The 24,410-nt window shown below is 37.4% G+C and overlaps 1 pseudogene; it reads left to right on the forward strand.

The window, feature by feature from the left end:
• The first annotated feature begins 16,281 nt into the window (after positions 1-16,281).
• Positions 16,282-17,414, forward strand: LOC128651881 (cell cycle checkpoint control protein RAD9A-like; annotated as a pseudogene).
• The last annotated feature ends 6,996 nt before the right edge of the window (positions 17,415-24,410 follow it).

The raw sequence follows: 24,410 nt of genomic DNA on the forward strand, positions 1-24,410 counted from the left end.
TATTAGGGTTTATTTTACAGGTAAGTATTTAGCTTTAAATAGGAATAATTTATTTAATAAGAGTTAATTTATTTCGTTAGATTTAAATTATATTTAACTTAGGGGGGTGTTAGGGTTAGGGTTAGATTTAGCTTTAGGGGTTAATCCATTTATTACAGTAGCGGCGAGATTCGGCTGGCAGATTAGGGGTTAATAATTGAAGTTAGGTGTCGGTGATGTTAGGGAGGGCAGATTAGGGGTTAATACTATTTATTATAGGGTTATTGAGGCGGGAGTGAGGCGGATTAGGGGTTAATAACTTTATTATAGTAGCGGTGTGGTCCGCTCAGCAGATTAGGGGTTAATAAGTGTAGGCAGGTGGAGGCGACGTTGAGGGGGTCAGATTAGGGGTTAATAAATATAATATAGGGGTTGGCGGTGTTAGGGGCAGCAGATTAGGGGTACATAGGGATAATGTAGGTAGCGGCGGTTTACGGAGCGGCAGATTAGGGGTTAATAGGGATAATGTAGGTAGCGGCGGTTTACGGAGCGGCAGATTAGGGGTTAAAAAAAATATGCAGGTGTCAGCGATAGCGGGGGCGGCGGATTAGGGGTTAATAAGTGTAAGGTTAGGGGTGTTTAGACTCGGGGTTCATGTTAGGGTGTTAGGTGCAGACGTAGGAAGTGTTTCCCCATAGAAAACAATGGGGCTGCGTTAGGAGCTGAACGCTGCTTTTTTGCAGGTGTTAGGTTTTTTTTCAGCTCAAATGGCCCCATTGTTTTCTATGGGGGAATCGTGCACGAGCACGTTTTTGAAGCTGGCCGCGTCCGTAAGCACCGCTGGTATCTAGAGTTGCAGTGGCGTTAAATTATGCTCTACACTCCCTTTTTGGAGCCTAACGCACTGAAAACCCAGCCGTTCTGTGAACTCTAAATACCAGCGGTATTTAAAAGGTGCGGGGGAAAAAAAGCATGCGTAGCTAACGTACCCCTTTGGCCGCCAAACTCTAAATCTAGCCGTATGAGTACTCTGTTATATGAAATAGTGGTGTGTATATGTATATATAAATAAATAAATATATATATATATATATATATATATATATATATGTGTGTGTGTAATATAAGTGTTCCAAACCTTGAACTCACTGTGAATCAGCATACAGTCCCAGGTGCCATTAAAAAATTATATTTATATCCATAATCAATTCCAAAGAAGTGCACTCACAGGATTTATTATAAGTAAATTTCCAAACAATTCTTTATTCTTCTTGTTCTAACAAATTAGCATGTCAACGTTTTGGCTGTATCCTCAGCCTTTTATATAAAAATGTATATTTATGTATTGGGTCCTTGAGAAAGTTTGCGGAATGTGTATATGAAGTTTAATTAGGAAATGTAACCCTGTGCACAATGGGTGGGTTCTTAAATTGTATAAATAGTAATATGGATGTTCACAATGTATGTTCTTTAAAAAGGCTGAGGATACAGCCAAAATCTCAACATGCTGATTTGTTAGAACAAGAAGAATAAAGATATGTTTGGAAATTTTTTACACTAAATCCTGTGAGTGCATTTCTTCGGAATTGATGATATATGTATGTATACATGCATGTATATATATTGTATATATATACTGTATATATATATATATATATATATATATATATATATATATATATATATATATATATATATATATATATATATATATAAATGTAATATAGAAACCAGGAGCAGGCAATAGAAAAATAAAATATAACAACCACAAAATAAAATATATATATTAAGTCTCACAAATCCAGTCTCTGTGTAATAAGAGTGTCCTTGATAACAAACACTATCGTGGAGTCCGGCAGCTTCCAATTGCCTGACAGCGAATTCAGGTATTAGAAGATCTCTATAAGAAAGAAAAGAGGAGCGCACACAGGACTCTAAGTGCAGTATTATAACAATATACAATAAAACAACATAAGCCCAATCCCATAGGTGGAACTACTCACGAGAATAAACCTCAAACATATGAGGTATGTAAACAGAGTGAATGGAGCGGGATCCTCCCGGAATAGAATACTGTAAATGTCCTCCACATAGAACAAAAAAACAGTTCCAAAGTGCAATCCTTAATGCCATGGTGGTAAGGAAACTCTATTCACTGCTCACTACTTAGAAAGCCGAAATCAGTAGGATGTGATGACGTTATGACGTTAAAGGGGGTGTGCCTGATGCATTTCCTGGACGTAACTCCGCTTCATCAGAGGCAATATATGTGTGTGTGATTAATTCTTTTTAAATATGTTTTACACGTGTTATGTTATAGCCTTAGCCTTTAGACTCTGCTAAAGAAATGTCAACCATACTGAAAATTCTCTGGTAATTCTGTTTTACCATGGATTTCTAATACCAGATTGTGTGTTCTTCTTAGGGTGCTCTACTTTAATCTGGTTCTATGCAAATTAACCTGATTTAAACCATGGTATTGCCCTTTTTTTACTTAATTTAATGGTTTAAAATTTGGTTTTAGATGGAAAATGAGGAATGATAACTTACTTTCAGTCTGCTGTTTTCAAATAAATCAAACCTACCATGAGGAAACATTCTTCTATGTTCGAAAACAAAACTTGAAAAAATATACAAAAAATTAGTTTAAGCTTAAAAATAAAAAATAAATATTTAAAAAATATAGAAAACAGAAAACTACAGATAAAAGAAAGCTGTTCTTACATGTCTAAAATTTCTCTATAGACCCTGTTAAGAAATTTTGAACTATTACATTTTTACCAGAGATTCTGGATTAGTGTTAAAACTTTAAATTGTTATGTTGTACATAACATACATTTCTGTAGAATTTAGTTGTGTTTTGTAAAGCACTATGTGGAAACAATTTTGAAAAATTACAAAAAGATAATAAAAAATAGCATTATAACTGTAAAATATGTTGGTAAGCTAGTTAAATCTATACGCATTTATAGTATATTGCCCCTTTAAGTATATCCATAACAGAGCTGTGTTTACCTTAAGTTCGATTGAACCACCTGTACTCATTTATTGATATCCTTCAGTCTCTTGGGGTTTTGAACGGTGAATCACTTATACACATTATACGCTGCAAGCACAGCTGATAATGTCATTTTCATTTGAGCAGTGGAATGTGTTGGTACCATAAAAATAAATGTATGACAGTTAAAATAACATTGAATAGGTTTAGCTTTGGCAGTTTGAGCATATTTTTTATGACTTTACAGTCTAGACAAGCTGTATGAAGAAATAGATGCCTGTTTCTCATTTATATGGCATTGAAAAAAATACCTGGGTACTTGGATTCAGACCAAACATAAAAATAGTACTGTGGTAGATTTTAGATGTGACTTTTTGACTTGTGGAATGTTTAGAACACTCCACAGGTCAACTAGTTAAAAATGCTGTTAGAATATATTGCTGCTATGGGTCATAGAACTATGAGATCATTTTCTAGCTCTAACAGCTGTAGCCCTATGAAGAACATATGTGTTGCCCTGATTTCACCTGAGTGTCATTAATCAGGAAGCATCTGTTCAACTTGCTAGTGCTTGCAATCCCCAGAGTACATACATAACCAGCAGAGAAACTAAACATGTTGGTATATATCATTAGCACATCTTGAAATCTGACCACATTAACAGTGGTTTTGCAAGCCATAACAAAATGTGAAGCACTTGCAATTGACATTGACAAATACAATATGGAAGCATTCAAGTGCACATATTCTTATCAGGTCAGATGCAGTTCACATCTATAAGGAAATAAAGCATGCAGCATACTATATATTGATTACCAAGCAGATACTAAACACCTAGCTTAACCATTCAGCATTTTATCCTTCCCAATAAGCAAAAGTTATTAAATATAGAGAACATAAGAATAAATAATTTATCCATAATTTTCTCTTTGCATGTTTCTATGCACATACAGGCCTCTAGTTATCAACGTGTCTACTTTACTCGCCTAAGCTCGCCTACCATCGCCGCCGAAGACCTGCAAACTTTCGCCTAAGTTATCAAAAAAGCTGTCAAAAAGCCGCGCACCAAGTACGGGGTGATGAGAAGCTGACTGTGAGAGTTATCACTCATCCGATCTCGCTGCTCTTCGGCTTTTTGACAGCTTTATTGATACCCATGTCACTAAGCACCCACACTAACTACACTGTTCTACCCCCTATACCGGTGCCCCCGGAGCCCCCCGCAACTAAATAAAGTTATTAACCCCTAAACCGCTGCTCCTAGACCCCGCCGCAACTATAATAAATGTATTGACCCCTAAACCGCTGCTCCCGGACCCCGCCGCCACCTATATTATACCTAGTAACCCCCATCCTGCCCCCCCTATACCGCCGCCACCTATAATAAATGTATTAACGCCTATCCTGCGGATCCCGGACCTCGCGGCAACTAAATAAATAGTTTAACCCCTAAAACGCTGCGCCCGGACCCCGCCGCAACCTATATTAAATTTATTAACCCCTAATCTGCCCCCTACACCGTCGCCACCTATAATAAATTTATCTACTAACCCTAACACCCCCCCTAACTTAAATATTAATTAAATAAATCTAAATAATATTTCTCTTATTAACTAAATTAATCCTATTTAAAACTAAATACTTAACTTTAAAACAAACCCTAATATAGCTACAATATAAATAATACTTATATTGTAGCTATCTTAGGATTTATTTTTATTTTACAGGCAACTTTCAATTTATTTTAACTAGTTACAATAGCTATTAAATAGTTATTAACGATTTAATAGCTACCTAGTTAAAATAAAGAGAAATTTACCTGTAAAATAAAAACTAACCTATGTTACAATTACACCTAACACTACACTATACTTTAATAAATTAATCCTATTTAAAACTAAATACTTACCTGTAAAATAAACCCTAAGATAGCTACAATGTAATTAATAATTACATTGTAGCTATTTTAGGATTTATATTTATTTTACAGGTAACTTTGTATTTATTTTAGCTAGTTAGAATAGTTATTAACTATTTAATAACTACCTAGCTAAAAGAAATACAAAATTACCTGTAAAATAAATCCTAACCTAAATTACAATTAAACCTAACACTACACTATCATTAAATTAATTAAATTAATTACCTACAAATAACTACAATTAAATTAAATTAAATAAACTAACTAAAGTACAAAAAATAAAAAAAGCTAAGTTACAAAAAATAAAAAAAATAAGTTAGAAACATTTAAAAAATATTACAACAATTTTAAGCTACTTACACCTAATCTAAGCCCCCTAATAAAATAACAAAGCCCCCCAAAATAAAAAAATTCCCTACCCTATTCTACATTAAAAAGTTACCAGCTCTATTACCTTACCAGCCCTTAAAAGGGCCTTTTGCAGGGCATACCTCAAAGAAAACAGCTCTTTTGCCTGTAAAATAAAAATACAACCCCCCAAACATTAAAACCCACCACCCACATACCCCTAATCTATTCCAAACCCCCTTAAATAAACCTAACACTACCCCCCTGAAGATCATCCTACCTTGAGCCGTCTTCAGCCAGCCGACCACCGATGTAACCGAAGAGGAGATCCAGAGCGGCAGAAGTCATCATCCAAGGGTCGCTGAAGAAGTCTTCCATCCGATTGAAGTCAACATCCAGGCGGCGCTGAAGAGGTCTTCCATCCGATAGAAGTCTTCATCCATGCGGCGTCTTCAATCCTCATCCATCCGGAGCGGAGCAGAGCCATCTTCAGACGAGCCGACACAGAGCCATCCTCTTTTTCCCGACGACTAACGATGAATGAAGGTTCCTTTAAGGGACGTCATCCAAGATGGCGTTCCTTCAATTCCGATTGGCTGATAGGATTCTATCAGTCAATTGGAATTAAGGTAGGAAAAATCTGATTGGCTGATTGAATCAGCCAATCAGATTGAAGTTTAATCTGATTGGCTGATCCAATCAGCCAATCAGATTGAGCTTGCATTCTATTGGCTGATCGTAACAGCCAATAGAATGCGAGCTCAATCTGATTGGCTGATTGGATCAGCCAATCGGATTGAACTTCAATCTGATTGGCTGATTCAATCAGCCAATCAGATTTTTCCTACCTTAATTCCAATTGACTGATGGAATCCTATCAGCCAATCGGAATTGAAGGGACGCCATCTTGGATGACGTCCCTTAAAGGAACCTTCATTCGTCGTTAGTCGTCGGGAAAAAGAGGATGGCTCTGTGTCGGCTCGTCTGAAGATGGCTCCGCTCCGCTCCGGATGGATGAAGATTGAAGACGTCGCATGGATGAAGACTTCTATCGGATGGAAGACCTCTTCAGCGCCGCCTGGATGTTGACTTCAATCGGATGGAAGACTTCTTCAGCGCCCCTTGGATGATGACTTCTGCCGCTCCGGATCTCCTCTTCGGTTCCATCGGTGGTCGGCTGGCTGAAGACGGCTCAAGGTAAGATGATCTTCAGGGGGGTAGTGTTAGGTTTATTTAAGGGGGGTTTGGGTTAGATTAGGGGTATGTGGTTGGTGGGTTTTAATGTTTGGGGGGTTGTATTTTTATTTTACAGGCAAAAGAGCTGTTTTCTTTGGGGCATGCCCCGCAAAAGGCCCTTTTAAAGGCTGGTAAGGTAATAGAGCTGGTAACTTTTTAATGTAGAATAGGGTAGGGAATTTTTTTATTTTGGGGGGCTTTGTTATTTTATTAGGGGGCTTAGATTAGGTGTAAGTAGCTTAAAATTGTTGTAATATTTTTTAAATGTTTCTAACTTATTTTTTTTATTTTTTTAACTTAGCTTTTTTAATTTTTTGTACTTTAGTTAGTTTATTTAATTTAATTTAATTGTAGTTATTTGTAGGTAATTTATTTAATTAATTTAATGATAGTGTAGTGTTAGGTTTAATTGTAACTTAGGTTAGGATTTATTTTACAGGTAATTTTGTATTTCTTTTAGCTAGGTAGTTATTAAATAGTTAATAACTATTTAATAACTATTCTAACTAGCTAAAATAAATACAAAGTTACCTGTAAAATAAATATAAATCCTAAAATAGCTACAATGTAATTATTAATTACATTGTAGCTATGTTAGAGTTTATTTTACAGGTAAGTATTTAGTTTTAAATAGGAATCATTTATTAAAGTATAGTGTAGTGTTAGGTGTAATTGTAACTTAGGTTAGTTTTTATTTTACAGGTAAATTTCTCTTTATTTTAACTAGGTAGCTATTAAATACTTAATAACTATTTAATAGCTATTGTACCTAGTTAAAATAAATTGAAAATTGCCTGTAAAATAAAAATAAATCCTAAGATAGCTACAATATAATTATTATTTATATTGTAGCTATATTAGGGTTTATTTCAAAGGTAAGTATTTAGTTTTAAATAGGATTAATTTAGTTAATAAGAGAAATATTATTTAGATTTATTTAATTAATATTTAAGTTAGGGGGGTGTTAGGGTTAGTGTTAGACTTAGGTTTAGGGGTTAATAATTTTATTACAGTGGCGGCGGTGTAGGGGGCGCAGGATAGGGGTTAATAAATGTATTATAGGTGGCGACGGTGTCGGGGGGGCAGGATAGGGGTTAATAACTTTATTATAGGTGGCAACGGTGTAGGGGGGGCAGGATAGGGGTTAATAACTTTATTATAGTGGCGGCGTTGTAGGGGGGCAGCATAGGGGTTAATAGGTATAATGTAGGTGGCGGCGGGGTCCGGGAGCAGTGGTTTAGGGGTTAATACATATATTATAGTTGCGGCGGGGACCGGGAGCGGCGGTTTAGGGGTTAACATATTTATTATAGTGGCGGTGGACTCCGGGAGTGGCGGTTTAGGGGGTAATACATTTATTTAGTTGCGGCGGTGTAGGGGGGGCAGATTAGGGATGTTTAGACTCAGGGTACATGTTAGGGTCTTAGGTATAGACAGCTCCCATAGGAATCAATGGGATGTCTGGCAGCAGTGAACATGAACTTTCGCTATGGTCAGACTCCCATTGCTTCCTATGGGATCCGCCGCCTCCAGGGCGGCGGTTTGAAAACCAGGTACGCTGGGCCGGAAAAGTGCCGAGCGTACCTGCTAGTTTTTTGATAACTAGCAAAAGTAGTTATATTGTGCCGAACTTGTGTTCGGAACATCTGTAGTGACGTAAGAATCGATCTGTGTCGGACTGAGTCCGGCGGATCGAAGCTTACGTCACTATATTCTGCTTTTGCCGATGTCTAGGGCTTGATAACTAAGGCGAATCAGCCTCGCCACAAATACGCTGCGGAATTCCAGCGTATTTGAGGTTGACGGCTTGATAACTAGAGGCAACAGTATATAAACACTAATATTAGATATTATATCATATATATAAACATACATTTTATATCATTAAAGAGGCATAAATAATCCTTTCAAACTATTTTTATAGATATATTTATTTTTAATAGTAAGATGAGACATACATATTTAAAAATGAAGAACCGTAACACTTTACACTGTTTACAATGATTTTTTATTATTATTATTTAGTATTAGTATTATCATTCATAAATAAGTCTTTGATTAGTGGATCTTTATCAATGTTGTAAGTCACAATAACAATATTGTGATTTGGCGCTAGTTTTATCTTTCAAACTTGTATTACAATTCGGGCATAAAACAAAATACTGGGGGGGCGGAGCCGGCCGTTGTGTGGAATGGCCGCACATTAGAGTGAGCTCCGATTGCCGATGCCCATATTCACCTAAATTGCAGGACAATTAACATCCCAAAGTCGATGTTTAGATCCTAATCACATACAGGACAAGTGCCAGACCCGATGGAGACAAATAGAGTGAGCTGCGCTAAGTATCTATACACGCTCCGTACTGAGGCCTACACTGTGAACGCCATCTTTGAGACCTAGCTGTGAGTAACCCAGTGCCGCATACGCACGGACACCATCATCGCACATACCCAGCTGAAGTGACGATTAGTCACATGCGCTACTTAACTTGAGCTCCAGCCTAGACTTTAACAACTCTCAACTGGCAAACATATAGAGAGAAAACGGAGCTGCTATATTTTTACCGCAAGGTCGGAACTCGACAAGGGATTAATGTGACACCAGACAACTAACGGCCAGTGAGTAATGGGAACTTAAAATCATACCAATGTTTATATTACACGCAAATGTGTAGCTGCTGCTCCTAATCCCTATATGCTTTGAGTGTCATATAACAAAAAATCCTTTATGACGCAGATGTCAAATTAACAGATATAAAAACGAAACTGAGGTGATACATATCATACCATTCTGATGTTAAGAGGAACTGCTTAGCAAGAGAAGGCATAAAACTGCTGCGCATTCTCTGTCAAACTCAGGACAGTGAAACACTGTGAGCTGCACTATAGACATGTCGCCAAAAAAACTCCCAAAAGCAGGGAAGGAAACTAAGAAGTCAGCAGTGAATCGACCTACTGTCAGCTCCTTTTTCAAACTATCAGAAAACCCACAACCAACTACACCTGACTCTGTTAAACCACAACAGGCTGAAATGTCTCCATCAGACAGTGAGGACAGTGACACAGAGGAATGTGTTCAGATTTCCAAAGCTTTTCTAGCCTCAATCCCGTCTAAACGTGATCTGGACGATATAGTAGGTAAAGTGAGAGAATGCATCAAGGAGGAAATGGCTGGTCTGAGGAGAGATATAACAGAAATAGGTAATCGTGTTGAAGTGCTGGAGGAGGATAATGACTTTAACCAGAATGAGATTTCAACCTTGCAAACCACAGCACAATCCCATGATTTACAAATCACACAGCTACAAGACAAACTGGAGGACTTGGAGAACAGGGAACGCCGCCAAAACCTCCGAATTAGGGGGATTCCAGAAACAGTTCTGCCAAACACTATCCCTGATTTTCTCAAGGGCCTCTTTTGTTACCTTCTGGGGCCTTCATCAAACATGGACTTATCTATGGACAGAGCCCACAGGGCTCTCCGGCCAAAACCCCCAGATCAAGCGCCTCCACGTGACATTGTTTTAAAACTCAAAGAATACCAAACCAAAGAAGAGATTCTTAGGGCTGCCAGACGCCTTAAAGATATCTCCTTTCAAAATTACCGCCTGCAAATCTTTGCTGATATAGCACCCTGCACTCTTCAGCGGCGGAGAGAATTTCAACCATTGACATCTCTGCTTAGAGCACAGGAGATCCCTTACCGCTGGGGTTTTCCCTGCTCCCTGAACATAATTCATAAAGGCACGAAACATATATGCAAGACCCCAGACGACATCGCAGAGACCTGCATCGCCTTAGGATTAGCTCTTCCATCAGTCGCAGCTACAGAAGCAGTTCCTGATCCTCCTACAAGTTTTATCCCTACTAGGCCACCTAGATCCCCGTGGCAGCAGCACAAGATCAAGAAAACTAAGAAAGGGCAAGACACCCCACAGGACAGTACTACCTGAGAGATCCGGCACATCAGATGGGTGAGATTACTTTGTGTTCCAGATCAAGAAGGGAGACGTGAAGAACGTCTGCCCCTTCTCTTATGTCCAGACTCTGCAAAAGTTGGGACTGAACTATTTCTATATTTATTGCAATACAGCCCTATTTTGACTATCAGTTTAAATTTGAACATTTGTCCTCTAAATGTTTTATTATCGAGTTCTTAATGGGATAGGCTATTCTTCCCTATTGAGTGTGTGACATTTTATGTCAAATTGTTTGTTTGAATTCATATTATTGTTTTGTTGTTTGCATGTTGTTTATTTTTTTCACCCACAGGTAATTGCTGTATGGTTCGAGATTAAGTATGATATTACCACAATACTGTTTGGTACACTTTCATGTATTTATCTCTGTAATAAGCTTAGAAATGATGAGTTATCAGTCATACCTAGAATGTATCTACCTCTAACTTGGTGTGAATAATGACAGTTCAGAAACAGGTAACATTTATGACACAAAATGTTAGGGGTTTTAACAACCCTCATAAGAGACGAGTTGCTTTTGCTGATATTGTCCACAAACAGATTGGAATTTTATTTTTACAGGAGACACATTATTTAAGAGATCAAGAGCCTAAGTTTTTCACAAATTCATACCCCATCCATTACCATAGCAGCCACTTAGATAAAAAGATTTCAGGAGTTAGCATCATAGTCCACAAGTCCTTATTGTTCCATGCACAGGATGTAGAAAGAGATAGTGAAGGGAGATTTCTGGCTATAAGGGGATTACTATATGGCAAACCTATCACATTAGTCAACATTTACGCCCCCAATACCCGTCAGGCATCCTTTATCCGCAAGATCACTACTGACATCCTAGCTTTTTACAAGGGGTCATTAATAATTGGAGGGGACTTTAACACTCCACTGAACCCATCACTAGATAGCTCCACCACCCAATCTCAACTTTCAAAAAAAGCGCTTAAATCCATCAAGGATGACCTGACGCTTTTGGGGGTGCATGATCCATGGCGTATCCAACACCCCATAGGGAGAAACTACACCTTTTATTCCGCACCTAAAAGCTCCCACTCACGCATCGACTACATCCTCATAGACCACATAACCATCTCATCAGTGGTAAACACTGATATCTACCCCACAGCCTGGTCAGACCATTCCGCAGTTATTTGTACCACTCACTGGACATCCCTTCCTTTTAAACCCTACCAATGGCGCTTTGATGACACCTTACTCAATGATACCCCTACTTTACAGCAAATTGAGAAATCGATAAGCGAATACTTCTCAACTAACACCACCCCAGATATGGCCCCCTGTACTGTCTGGGAGGCTCACAAGTGCTTCGTAAGAGGTGAATTGATAAAAATTAAAGCAACACAATCCAAAAACCATAAAATGAATCACCGAGACCTCACAGACAAATTCCAACAGCTTGACAGATCCTATAGACAGAACCCCCAAGATGAGACACTGAAATCTCAGAGAGAACAAGTTAAAAACAAGTTAACAACATTTTTAGAACACTCTGCCCACACACAAGCAATGAAGTTAAAACAAAAATTTTTTGTTGAAGGTAACAAGCCGGGCAAGCTGCTAGCCAGAGCACTTAAAGTTAGACAAGCGACACATTTTATTAGCACGCTACAAGACCCACACAGAGAAAGCACTGTAGAATCACATAGAATGGCTGAAATATTTAGAGATTACTACTCTACCCTTTATAACTTAACTCCTAAAAGAAATTTAAAGGAACATCAAACACACTGTCTCCAGTACCTGGAGCAAGTGACTGTGCCTACTATCCCATTAGATGATTTGGAAACTCTTACCTCACCAATCAGCTCAGAGGAGATTAACACAGCTATACACTCTTTAAAGCTAGGGAAAAGTCCAGGTCCAGATGGACTTACAAGCTCTTACTATAAAAAGTTTAAGCATTTACTAATACCGCAAATGCTTACAGTTTTCAATCCGGCCGACCGACTGACTACATTCCCACCCTCTATGCTTGAAGCGATAGTTACGGTCATACCAAAACCAGGTAAAGACCCTACAATCCCTTCGAACTACCGCCCGATCTCACTTCTAAATGTAGATGTGAAGATTTATGCAAAGATCTTGGCTACTAGGCTCAACAAATTCTTGCCCCTGCTCATTCACCCAGACCAGGTGGGTTTTGTACCGCAGAGAGAGGCTAAAGATAACACCGTAAAAGTTCTTCACCTAATGCAATATGCTATAAATCATGACATACCCTCCGTTTTACTCTCGACAGACGCTGAAAAAGCCTTTGACAGACTAGACTGGACTTTTTTGAAATTGACCCTAAAGAAATTTGGCTTCCCCGACAGTTTCATCTCAAGAGTATTTGCACTTTACTCAAAACCGATGGCCAAAGTTAAAGTAAATGGGATTCTATCCACCCCCTTTCCAATTCTCAACGGCACTAGAGAAGGCTGCCCATTGTCCCCTCTTTTATTTGTTTTGTCTATGGAGATCCTGGCAACAGCTTTACGAAAGGACCAGAACATACATGGACTCACCATAGGTTCTACCCCTCATAAACTAGCGTTATACGCTGATGACTTGTTATTAATTCTGACGCGCCCAACCACTTCTCTCTCTGCGGTGCGGAACTCCCTGGAAGCGTTTGGCCACTGTTCCAATTACTCAGTGAACCAAAATAAGTCAGAAATTCTCCCCATCAACTTAAATAGTACTGCTATACAACACCTTAGGCTACAAGTACCCTACCAAATACAACAATCTGCTTTAAAATATTTAGGCATTTATCTAACAGATGACAAACAGAAATTAATTGATCTAAATTATGAAGCCCTAATGACTAGGATATGCGGAGACACTTCTTTATGGCTACATAAACAAATCACCTGGCTTGGTAGAATTGGAGTAACCAAGATGACTATCCTTCCTAAGATACTCTACGTGTTCCAGACCCTCCCCATACCCCTCCCAGAAACTTATATTTCTAAACTGCAAAAGGTGCTGAACTCCTACATCTGGAGAAAACGCCCACCCAGGGTAGCTAGATCTACCCTATACTTACCAAAACAATTTGGAGGCTTGGGGGTTCCAGATTTATCTAAATACCGTAATGCCATATTTTTGAGAAGAGTGATAGATTGGTGCACACTCTCCATAAATAAGAATAGACTTTGGGTGGGACTAGAGCATGACCTTACCAACTCAGCACAATTAGGAACATACTGTTGGCAACCTAGGGGAAACCAACCACCACTAGCTAAAGATTATCCAATCATAAAAGAAACATTCGAAATCTGGTACGGTGTTTTACATAGACATCCACATATATCCGCGATCCCCTCCCCCTTAACAACAGTGTTATCAAATCCTGACTTTCCCATAGGATTGCCACTGACGCCTAAAATACCAAAGGGACTGGATGATTTAATCCCATTATGTTCCATACTTGAAGAAGGTAAATTGTTCTCGAGACAGCACTTAGAGGAATTGGAGGTCACACAATTCACACACTGGTTCAGATACCTTCAACTTAGTCACTTTGTCGACTCCCACAAACTCAAACACCAAATCACAAGAGAATGTACCATATTTGAGAAACTTTGCACTCAAGACTCCCCGTTACTGCACGCCATCTCCCTCCTTTATCAACTCCTAGTCACTCCCCCCAAAACTTTACACACTTCCACAGTTAATTCCTGGCACAAGGAGCTCCCCTACACTCTTACGGAACAAGAATGGTTAAAGATCTTTCAGAACACAGCTAGATCCGCCCACTCAGCAGCCCTACTGGAAACAAATTACAAATTCCTACTCCGTTGGTACCTTACCCCCCATAGGTTGAAATTTATATTCCCCGAAGCATCTGATAGGTGCTGGAGAAAATGTACAGGGAAAGGAACCCCTTTCCACATTTGGTGGGAGTGCCCTAAGATAGTAGATTATTGGAAGAATATCAACATAGAGATGAATAAGATGCTGAATCTTAATATTCCGCTAGACCCCTTGGTATACCTGTTTCATACAATCCCTAAATTCCCCTTCAAGCAATACACATCACTTTTCCAACTAGCTATATGTAGTGCAAAGCAGATTATCCCTAGACTTTGGAAGTCAGATACAGAACCCACAGTAACTATGTGGATAGCACAGATGAAAACTAATTTATCATTAGAAAGATTCTATTACTACACAATGGGTAGACTGGATTACTTTGCAGAGATGATGTTCCTCTGGGACTCCTACCATCATCCTAAAGCCGAGGAGAGATAAGATCTACAGGATTAGTCTAGATATTCGTACATAATGAAATTATTCTTGCAGAACTCATTGTCTCCTTAATGAAAACAAGAAGGCTACGGAAAAACAATACTATAAGCAACTTGTTGATGTAATATTTTGTGTGTGCTGATTTCTGACTGCCTGTTTGCATTATCATGTGGTAATACACCTTGTGAACTTTAGAGATAAAGACAAACTAATGATCTTGAACAGAAATGCGAACTTAATAGAGCAATATTTTTCTATTCTGTGGAATTTTTCTTTTTGAAATGTTTGTAATTTCTTTTTTGTTCCTTTATTGTTGAATAATTTTTGAATCACCTAAATAAAGAAAATTAAAATATAATATAAAAAAAAAAAAAAAAAAAAAAAATAATGTACAGCAAGTTCACTTTTGCAAGAGTGCAATAAATACTGATCCCTATATTTAAATGACAAGTTCCAAGAAGAAACTAGAGCTTGTATTACAAGTTGATGGTTGAGCATTGCACTTGAGCAATAATTCAATTAATGCTGCACTGAAAACCTCTGGTTAAGTAAAATAAAAAATAAAATAAAAATAGAGATAAATTAAATAGATACTGTATATGGCAACTCTAGATATTAGATTAAAGGTGTTTGAATTGATTCCTTTGTACAATTTGTAAGCATAATAATAACTGTTAAAAGTAGCCTATAGTGTTCATAAACCATTGCAATATGTGGTAATCAATAATAAAGCCATTTCAGCAATGTCATTAAGGGTATAGTGGATGCACGTCTTACATGGCTAAATTTTAATGATAATACTCTAAAAGTGCTGGTTTTACAGTTGTTAATTGATTGAGTTTAACGCATATTTCGGTTTTACAAGATGTTGGTCTACAATTAAGAAGAGCAGTGCAGAAAATGAATATCTTGTAGAAGAAAGTCACCACAACGTACACCATCTTCTTTTCCCGAATGTTATTAATTCACACACTATAAATCATGAAAACTCCATTTTATTAGCCTTGCTCCATTTTAGCCACACACATTTTGCAAAAACAGTTCATTCTCGTACCAAATTAGGTTTTACTTTGCAGAATAACAGCATTACAAATAATAAAAAGCAACATTTCCTTTAAAGTGAAATATCCAAATGAAAATAATTAACTTAAAAAGTCAATAATGGACTAGATTACGAGTGGTGCACTAACAGTTGTGCACAAGCAATAAGGGGTTTACCGCAGGTGTTTTGTGCAGCTGAATTAGCGCTGATATTACAAAATTAAAGTAAATGTGTTTGTTTGAGCACAATTGAATTTAACGTGCATCAGGTTAGTACAACTTCAGAGCTCTGGTTAACTGTTACGCCCAAATAAAAAGTTGCACAAAACATATAAAAAATACATTAAAAAGTACACTCATAATAACACTATCTAATAAAATATTATTTAAAAATATGTAATAAAATGTTGTAAGGGCTGAGTTCCGGATTGGAGACACAATGTCATGTGACAACGGGGGACGAGGAAAATGTTTTTTGGTGGCGGTTGTAAGATAAGAGAAGGATCAGTGTATCGGAGTTCAGCATGGGAGGAGGTATAAAATGTTTTATTACAGGAGCCAATATAAAAGCACTTGGGCGAACTGTTCACTCACTTTCATGAATTGGAGATGAGTTGTATTTTGAGCCATTGGAAGATGGGCTTTGCCTGCGTTCTGTGAACCCTTCCAGATCGGCCTATGCTTGTTTCACTCTTGCACCCCTCTTCTTTCATAGCTATGAAACCACAGGAGAATCTTGTCATTGCAAGATACACATGAAGTCAGTGGTCAGTGTGTGTCGCTCCCTCCCATCTCTAGAAAGGACTGCAGAGAAATGTTTGATCAGCCTGAGTACTACAAAAAGTCATCTAGTGATCCAGCTTTTATGTAAATATGGAGTTACAAAAACTCACAACTTATCATACCAGGACTGTGAGTCTTTCCAGGCCGTATACAATCCAGAAACCTGTCCTAATGTACTGAGAGCACCAGCAAGACTCCTGTCTGATGCAGTTGTGCATTTTCCACTGACTCTTGCTGAAGTGACTCTTATGGCATGTCCATGTGGGAAAGTTACCTTGAGAAATTACATTGAAGAGGAAACTGACCCCAGAAAAGCAATGCTAACTGAGTTGACCCTGAGCATAGAAGAGTTCATTGAATACCAGCTACAAAAAAATAGCAAGATCACTTTCTCCGTGAGTTCAGGGGTTTTCTAAGTTTTGCAGAATCCACAAGTCTACCTGTCAATATTCATTTTGATTCGTCTGGTTGTCTAGCTGTTTTCAATGTGGAAGATACAGTTCTTGAAGTGCACTTTGTTCTTGCCACCCTGTCAGACACAGATTGTGAATCACAGACACAATCTCAAAGTCATAGACCTTTACCCACTGATGATGATTTCCTGGGTGATGACATTGATTACATGATTGCCATGGAAACTACTCTTGGTGGACCATCTCCTCCTCCACATAGTCCAACTTTCTGCAAAAGGCCGGTTCTGAACCCTGCACTTGAAGAGCAAGCACCACTTAGTGATAGTGATGAAGAGCCAGATACAGAGATCCCAGGAACACCCCCAAACAAAAAGTTTTGATCATTGTTCTTTGGATCTGTAATTTCAAATGCTGGATGTCGGTCAGATCAAGAAGTTATGGCTGAAGACAGTGATGGATAATCTTGATCTGGAATGGTGTTAAGTTTGATGATAGGCACTGTACAGTTATGGACAAACGCAAGACACTGTCTTTTTTTTTGTTTGTAATTTTGATGACTGCTTCAGCAACCAATTAAAGGAGCACAGATCTAGTTAAAATCACTGGAACGTCTTTAACCACTTCAACTAAGGAGACTTTCCCAACATAATGTTGCATCTTTTTTTTACAAAAATGTTATTCACAGGTGATATAAAAAGAAGTTTACTTATTTTTTTCCTAAAGAACCAGATTGATAGAGACTTGATCAGTGATCATGCCACTAAAAATTGCTCCAATAACTTTAGTTCTTATAAACATCCCAACAATTTCACATTTTCCATTTTGCAGTTCATGGAAAACATCTCAAAATAATACATTTTGATTTTTTTTCTTATGAGCATTAAGCCAAGATATACAGTACATTATACTGTATATTATTTGTAATCAGCTATATAGCTTTGTTTTTGTATAATTTACTATGAAACAAATAATGTATAATAGCTTACATTACAACTCTTTTATGAATCATGTAACCTCTGCTATAAATATATGGGACATTCTAGTGTAAAATAAAATCTATTTTGTAAAAAAAAAAAAGTTGTAAGGGCTCAAAGATATGAGGTCTCAGGTGTTAGAACAAAAGGCATACAGAGGGCTTTAAAGATATATATGTATGTACAATACTGTGCAAAATCTTAGGACACCATTAGATTTGTTGTTTTAGTAATGATATAGGGCTCCATGTACTAACAGGTGGGCGGACAGCTTCTCAACTTAAGAAGCTGTCCACCCACCTTGGCCACATACGGGCAGCGGATCTGTTGATCTGCTGACCCGTAAGTATCATTACACACTCATCGCAGTGTGTAATGCCCACCCCTTCATTCACTCGACCAATCATGCGACTGAAGGGGCTGTCAATCAATGAGAGCATGCAAACTCTCTGTGATTTTCCTTTGCTACCTCAGAGGTGGCGTAGGGTATAAGAAGCAGCGGTCTACATTGCGGGAAGCAGGCTCGCATATGCGAACCTGCCCCACAAGGGCTCGAGAGCAGCTTTTGCTGCTTCGTACATGCAGCCCATAAGGACAATATATAATTATTTCTCAGTTTCTTTATTAGAATACAATGAGAAAATACAGGATATTTTTATGCAGAATTAAAATAACAGAAAAAAATCAGAAAAAACAACTTATATAGGCTAAAGTGGCAAGTATTTAATATGACCTCCACTTACACTTACTTAGCAGGAACCTGGCTCTCGTAAACCTAAATGGAATGCGAACTGGATAGTTAAGATGTGTGTTCAAGCTGTTATAAAAATAATTGAAGAATCAGGAGAGGTCAAGGACAAAAAAAGGACTGGAAGGCCAAGAAAACTTTAAAATCTGATAACATTTTTTATCAGTTTCTTCTTTGAGAGACTAGAAGAAGTCCAGCAAGATCCTGGCTCATCGTCCTTCAGCTTTATTGGGATGCCAAGGTGACCGTTCTACACTCAAAAGAAGCTTAATCCCCTTAGCGAGTTCTACTAATTAAAACAGTTAGTGTAACAGGCATGTTTACATGTTATATCAATTATATGGTGTAGCAATGTTTTAGGTAGTTTTCAGTTTTTTCCAAAACAGCAGTGAGTACATAGCAATTTTCTTACAGACAGGATCTCTCACAGCAGTGTATACATTGGAATGTGACTCCCCTCCCCGTGAGATAAGCACTGTCTGAAAACAAGGCAGCAGAGCAAACGGCTTAAAGGCATTTTCATTAAAGGCATATATGTGCTAAATATGTATATATACTGAATATATGTATGCATACTGAAAACTATATAGCTATACTTTGATATAAACTGCTAATATATTGACTATTGATTAATTATTTGTGTATGGAATCATGAACATCATTCCATCCATTACTATATATATATATATATATATATATATATATATATATATATATATATATATATATATATATACACATACATACACATACATAGATATATGTGTGTGTGTGCAAATGTACGTTTTTTTATGTCCATCGATTTATGTTTACACACACACAAACATATAAATAAATATATATATATTGGCAAAGCCCTTGCAGAAATAGTCACTTCATCACAAAATATAATTTCTTTAGGCTGTTTCAGCTTTTATTCTTGTATAGTTTCCAGCAGCCTCTTCTTTCAGGTCATAATAAGCCTTTTGAGATTCTACGAGGAGAAAAGGAGCAATGATTCCTGTCCAATGCTCTCGTGGCCAGGCTTCCTGGGTAGCTGTGCGTTCAAACGCTACCAAACATGCCTCCACATCATCCTCTGGTGTCATTTTCTGGAAGCAGCCACTTGCCCCTATCCTGTTTGCACCTCTCTCTGAGCAGTAATATGCTGCACAATATCATAAAGCATGGCATGATCCTGTTTTTGGGCCTCAGCCAGGCTCCCAATCTGCAATGCTAAAAGTTGGTTATACTCTTGCTGAGTTGTCACTCATGCTGCATCCTGACAATTAGTTTCTTGTTGTATAGATGCAGCCTGCAACAGGGCCTTTAAATCATCCTCTATATTTATATGGGTCTGTACCTTTAAAGGGACATTAAACACTTTGAGATGGTAATATAAAATGATACATTTTATATAATAAAACAACTCTGCAATATACTTTCATTATTTATTTTGTCCTCTTTGCCTGTAATTCCATTCTGAAATTGTGAGCTTTTCAGTTTCTGTTAGAAATGGAAGTAAAAAGAAAAACTAAGATATCAGCGCTACTAAGGTTGTGAATGATTATATAATAGAATTATAATATAATGAAGTAATATGCAAAAAATATAAATCTAATATACTCCTGGATAAGGAAAAGAAGTACAAATGTTTAACTGTATTGATCATCAGTAGAAAAAGTTAAAACATGCCACAACACTGCTGAAAATGAAATACAAGATAAGTCCCATTAAAAGTCTCAAAGAATAGAGATGCCTTTCAAATTGCAGCTGTAGTGGTATTGTAAGTCCTCACCATACAAACAGGTGTGTGCTGCTCTTCAAAAAGGGGTGTATCATACGTAGATCCCTTGGAACAAGGCAAAGCTGAAAAATAAAGCAGAGAAGACCGGACTCAAGTGAAGAAAGTTTTATTCAATTATACAATAAAAAGCACAAAAAATATCCTGCGTACCAGATTAAAATAAAATAGAAGCGTTTAAAACAAGAACTGTTGGTAAATCAAATTACCACTCCACAGATCGCTCATTCAGGAAAGCCAAATCCTTATCTAACGTCCTTAGCTGTTCCTTTCGTGTAGTGGTGTGAACAAGGAATCAGCTGTAAACTGCTGCAGAAAGCCGGTTCCGGTTGCGGTAATTTGATTTACCAACAGTTCTTGTTTTAAACGCTTCTATTTTATTTTAATCTGGTACGCAGGATATTTTTTGTGCTTTTTATTGTATAATTGAATAAAACTTTCTTCACTTGAGTCCGGCTGCACTCTTCTCTGCTTTATTTTTTAGAAATGGAAGTGCAGAACACTGTTAAATCCAGCACAACCATTGGCTGCACACTCTATTGACCTATTTATAACGGTCTCTAATTGGCCACAGCAGAGAAGGTAACACAAGTTACAACATGGCAGCTCCCAGTGTTTTATAGACACTAAAACTTTACACTTATTTTGTCACTTTTTAAACAACTAATGAAACTTTAAAAAATACATCTACATGTTAGTCATGGACTAATCTTTTCTTTGAATGCATCATTCTTTCTAGCATGTATTTAGTGTTTAATGTCCCTTTAAGGCTTTCAGGGTAGTAAAGCAGGCACAAACAATCCCACTTTGACACCACTATGGCAAAGCCATTGCAGGAATAATCACTTCAGCACAAAATATAGTTTCTTTAGGCAGTTTTATTTTTATCATCAGTTTTAAACATTGTGTGAACTTCCCCTTTAAATCAAACATAAAACAAAAAAAATTCTACTCCTCTTTAGAAGACTAATTATATATTCAATATTTCCTTACTAACCAGCACTGGGCAGCTAAGCTGGTCCCAGTTAACAAGCAGAGTAAATCAATGTTTGCTCAACAGTCTCTTGTTTCTGCCAGCTATACAGTCAGACATATAGCAAGATCTCAGTTCCTGCCTCTATGGAGTAAGCCAGCACAATGAGACACTGATTTCCTACACAGAGCTGCATATAAAGGCTCAAGCTGATCTAACAAGAATAAGCTGTGGTGAGCTGCTAACAAATTAACACATTGCTAGAAGGGACAAATTGACTTTTACAATATCCTGCTAATATACAGTTCTTGTCTCACCCTGACACAATACAATATATATATATATATATATATATATATATATATACATATATATATACAGGTGGCCCTCGGTTTACGCCGGTTCAATTTGCGCCGTTTCAGAATAACAACCTTTTTTTCAGTCATGTGACTGCTATTGAAATGCATTGAAAAGCAGTGCACTAATTAAAATAGCCAGTAGGTGGAGCTGTCTGCTTGTGTTGCAGCAAAGTTAAGCAAGCTTAGCAGGTCTGAAATTAATCTGTGTACACAGATCAGACCAGAGCTATCGAGCAAGATCAAGCAGCCACTTACCTATTATCTTCCTGTCCAGCTGCTTGAGGTGAGGGTGCCTAACTGCTTATTGATCACTGCAGATTGAAATGCATAGAATAGGTGCAGACCCAATATTATCTAACATGCTAACAATCCAGAGAACTGTTTGCAGAAAAATGCAAGTAAAAAACGTTTTTGTTCATTAAACTTAGTTTGATGATGATGCAGTCTGTTGTGTAATTATTATATTAGGTGCTGTTAGCAAATGTTTTTGTTCATTAAACTTAGTTTGATTATATTTTCTGTGTTGTATGATTATTTGATACTGTTTATAATGCTGTTTAGAAATAATGTATTATAGGTACTTATGTCAATTTTGAGAGTGGCCTGGAACCTAACTCCCTCACTCACCTTTGACTTACATTATAAACTGGGTTTCAATTTACAACGGTTTTGATTTACAACCATTCCTTCTGGAATTAGTGTAAACTAAGGGCTACCTGTATATCTATATATATATATATATATATATATATATATATATATATATATATATATATATATATATATATACATACTTTGGAGCCCTTTCCACACAAATACCCGAACATAAGATATGTCATTTGTATTCCTATTTATATGGGTATTGATATATATGTTACAAAAAATAATCATATATATATAGAAACATATTTTAAAGTAACAAAGAACATTTCTTCTATGTGAAGAGCACTGGAGTGTAAAATCTGTGTAACTACCTTCAGGTATAGTTCCCATGGTTAAATACGATCAGGTTAGTGTGCGAGCAACAAGTGTTATGTTTTTTTATTCAGCGTGCTCTATTGAAGTTTATCGGCAGAAGAAGTTAACTTGCTTGTGCTAACTGAAGTCTTTTGCCTCTATTTATCAAAGGTCTTGCAGACCTAATCTGACAGTGCGGATCAGGTCCGCAAGACCTCGCTAAATGCGGAGAGTAATACGCTCTCCGCATTTAACATTGCACCAGCAGCTCACAAGAGCTGCTGGTGCAACGCCACCCCCTGCTGACTCGTGGACAATCAGCCGCCAGCAGGGAGGTGTCAATCAACCCAATCGTACTCGATCGGGTTGATTTCTGGTGATTCCTGTCTGCCTGCTCGGAGCAGGCGGTCACGGACAGGGTTATGGAGCAGCGGTCTTAAGACCGCTGCTTCATAACTCATGTTTCTGGCGAGTCTGAAGACTCGCCAGAAACACGGCCCTTCAAGCTCCGTACAGAGCTTGATAAATATGTGCCTTGGAGTTTCAAGTAGCAGGTTTTGCTAGCGCGCAAACCTTTTACTTTTAACTTATAACATGCATACGCAAAAAAATACTTATAGCTGTGTTTATGCTTGAGCGGGAGCGCTAAATTCCGCTCCACTTGTAATTTGGCCCATAGTCAGTAGCACCCTGCGCTATTGGTTGAGCTCTTTTTGCAATATAAGCCAATGTATTTAAAAAAGCAAACACAAACTTACAGTACTATTCATGATTCAGGTTCTTCCACCTTTCAACAACAGGAACCTTCTAGGGTAATTTTTCTAATTGTCCTTCCACTATTAATACAATTTTAAATATTGATGATGTTAAAATATATATTTTTTTTAATATATGAAATGATTGTTACTTGGAACATTTTATTTATCAGTTCTATTTCATTACTGTTTTCTTTCCAGTTTAAAAGGAAACTGAACCCAAATTTTTCCTTTCGTGATTCCGATAAAGCATGCAATTTTAAGCAACTTCTAATTTACTCCTATTATTATTTTGTCTTCATTCTCTTACTATCTTTATTTGAAAAAGAAGGCATCAAAGCTTTTTTTTGGTTCAGACTAAGGACAGCACTTTTTTATTGGTGGATAAATTTATCCACAAATCAGCAAGAACAACCCAGGTTGTTCACACAAAATCATTATGTAACAAATGTTTCTATTTTAATATCAAGATTGTAGCAGAATTATGTATCTATAGGCAGCTGCAATGATTGTGGTTAAGTAAACACTGAACAGCATTTTCTGATTGTTTTTGTATATCAATAAAAGACAAAGCAATTCTTGTATAAATGTCTCTCTTCAGCTTTGAATGTCCTTGAAAAAATGATTCAGCGTCTGCAAATATAAATAGGTAATTCCTTTCATTCACCTAGATTAGAGTTTTGCGTTACTGCTTTAAATGCTGAAAAATTGGCCATTACACTGGAATGGACAGGAACGCATATTAGGAGTCGTGTCGGTATAGCTATATTGCAAGCATTTTAGCCCGTAAGGCAATGTCCATTCCGCACTCAAAAAAATGATGCTTGAGTTGGGTATTTTCATAGCGCCGGTATTACAGGTTGTGCGGTCCGGCTAAAATGCTTGCATTGCAGCCTATACTGACACGA

Source organism: Bombina bombina, chromosome 3 (genome assembly GCF_027579735.1).
Source record: "Bombina bombina isolate aBomBom1 chromosome 3, aBomBom1.pri, whole genome shotgun sequence".
Classification (NCBI taxonomy): Eukaryota; Metazoa; Chordata; class Amphibia; order Anura; family Bombinatoridae; genus Bombina; species Bombina bombina.